The following is a 2967-nucleotide window of genomic DNA, read 5'->3' on the forward strand; positions in this document are numbered from 1 at the left end:
GGTTTGTGGTGCTGACAGGGAACAGAGTTTACCACCCCAATATATGCCTTTTTTCTTTGGATATTAATTAATTTAAGCTGTTATTATTATTATTATTATTTTAGAGAAAGGAAGGGAGAGCGAGAGAGAAACACCCATGTGAGAGAACCATCGACTGGTTGCCTCCCGAATGTGCCCCGACAGGGATCGAACCTGCCACCTCTTGGTGTGCAGGATGAAGCTCCAACCAATTGAGCCACGCTGGCCAGGGCTAAGTGGGTCATTTTTAAGGAAAAGACTCAGGAAGAACCTTTGACCTACCCTCAAACTACTTGGAATTTAGATAAACAGGACATGCACCAGGAAGGGAGTTTTCGTGACAGATAACTACAGTTTAAGATGAACACTGGGACAGACAGGGAGGAAGCTAGCCAGGCCCCTCTGATCTAAGTGCTCTCTGTGTCCCATGTGAAAGTGGCCCAGCAAACAATGTTTGCCAAACGTTTGCTTTTCCATTCCATGTGAATTGCCTTCCTTCCCTTTGAAGTCCCCAACCACTACCCCTCTTTATCCTCCGGCTCAAGAGGGTTTATAAACCTCAACCCTCCTCGCTCACAAGGGCTTACGGAACCCCTGTATGTACATATATAATTCAATTTGGTTATTTTCTCCTGTCAATCTGTCTCATGTCAATTTTATTATTAAACCAACCAGAACTAAGAGAGAAAAGAAGAGAAACTGCCCCCTCCCCTACAGGGCCAAGTGAAAACTTTAAAATCTGACTAAGAAAGGCTGGGACAGTCTGTTAAAACTGGCATCTTCTCACTTACCATTGAAATGACCTTACTTAGAATTAGGCTTTGTTTTCTGGTTTCACCTTACAAATAAGTGATTATAATACTGGCAATCTGATTTTACTAGTCTCTACTACTTTATCACAATAAAGGTTAAACACCAATGAAATTAGCAGTGAAAACTAATGTCTATGTGAAAATGGCCACAAATTGCCTGGAGTACTGAGGACACATTTCAAGTTGTTTTGGCTTTTTTAATTGAATGAGAACTGCATCATGTCATTGTTTTGATTTAATATTTTATGTGATTAATTTGTAGCATTTTATAGTAGAAAGAACACCTGACTGAGTTTGCATTTTCATTGATGTGCCCCTAGGAAAGCCAAAAACCTCTTTGCTTATCTGTAAAACTGAACTAGGTGTTATTGGATTAGGTGTCATTTCTGGCCACTTATACCTATACTGAGGCCCAATGCATGAAATTCGTGCAAGGGTAGGCCTTCTTTCCCTCGGCTGCTGGCACCAGGTTCCCTTTGGCACCCGGGACCCGGGCTTCCCTCACAGCCCAGGCTTTGTCCTGAAGGTCATCCAGAAGGATGTCCGGAAGGACATCCGGTCTAATTAGTACATTACACTTTTATTATTATAGATGTTTTTGTATTCAACATATTGTTGGTCATTAAGTAATAAATATTCTTTGTAAAAATCAAAACAACACAAAAATATATTAACAAAAAGAGTCTGTTTCTGTTATAGACTGAATATTTGTATCCCCACCCAATTACTATATTTAAGTCATAACTCCCAGTGTAATGGTATTTGGAAAAGGACCTTTTGGAGGTAATTAGCTTTAGATGAGGTAGGTCATGAGAGTGGGGCCCTCATGATGAGATTAGTAACTTATAAGATGTGATATCTAAGAACTTGCTTGCTCTCTTTCTCAGCCAGATGAGTGCACAGCTGGAAGGGGGTGTCTGCAAGCCAGGAAGGTGCCTTCACCAGGACCCAAACATGCTGGCACCTTGATCTTGGACTCCCAGTCTCAAGAAATATGAAAAAATATACCACCCAATTGATGATACTTTGTGATAGCAGACCAGGCTGAGTAAGACACTTTCTAACCCTTTCCCACCCGTGGACAAATTCCATTAACCAGTAAGAATGTGTCCTTACACACACACACACACACACACACACACACGCAGTTTTACCGAAATGAGAAAGATCACACATACAGTGGGGGCTTGACATAAGAGTGTCCCGACTAACGAGTTTTTCGAGATACGAGCCATCTCTCGGCCGATTTTTTGCTTTGAGTTGCGAGCTAAAATTCGGGTTACAAGCCAGCTTCAGATACCCCACCGCTAGTTGGCGCAGCGAACGTCACAGTGAACACCACAACATCAGCCCAGCATCACGTGTCTCACTTGTTCACTTTTTGATTTGACATACGAGTAATTTGAGTTACGAGCTCCGTCACGGAACGAATTAAACTCGTAAGTCAAGGCCCCACTGTATTGTCCTGTGAGCTGTATGTTACATTTTATAATATAACATGGACACTTTTTCATGTTAATACAAATATATCCACCTCGTCCCTTTTACATTCATTTGAAAGGCACACCATAAAACATTTAACTAATTGGTGAACATTTAAGTTGCTTTAGATTTTTGCTGTTTTGGGTATTTTTAAAAAATCTTTATTGTTGAGATTATTACAGATGTTACCCATTTTTCTCCCACTGCCCCCCTCCACCCAGGTCCCACCCTACCCTGGGCCTTCACCACACTGTTGTCTGAGTCCATGGGCTATGCATATATGCACATAAGCTCTTTGGTTAATCGCTGCCCACTCTCCCTCCCCCCTTCGCTCTGAGATCTGTCCGTATGTATGTTCCATGGTTCCATACCTCTGGACCTATTTGGTTTCTCAGTGTATTTTGTTCATTAGATTCCACATATAAGTGAGATCATGTAATGATACTTGTCTTTCTCTGACTGGCTTATTTCATAGAGCATAATACTCTCCAGGTCTCTCCATGCTATCTAGAAGGATAAAAGACCCTTCTTTTTTACAGCTGCATATTATTCCATGGTGTAAATGTACCACAGCTTTTTTCTCCACTCAAGTGATAGGCACTTGAGCTGTTTCCAGATCTTGACTATCTATAATAATAAAAGCATAATATGCTAA

Source organism: Myotis brandtii, unplaced genomic scaffold (assembly GCF_000412655.1).
Source record: "Myotis brandtii unplaced genomic scaffold, ASM41265v1 scaffold72, whole genome shotgun sequence".
In the NCBI taxonomy this organism is placed as follows: domain Eukaryota; kingdom Metazoa; phylum Chordata; class Mammalia; order Chiroptera; family Vespertilionidae; genus Myotis; species Myotis brandtii.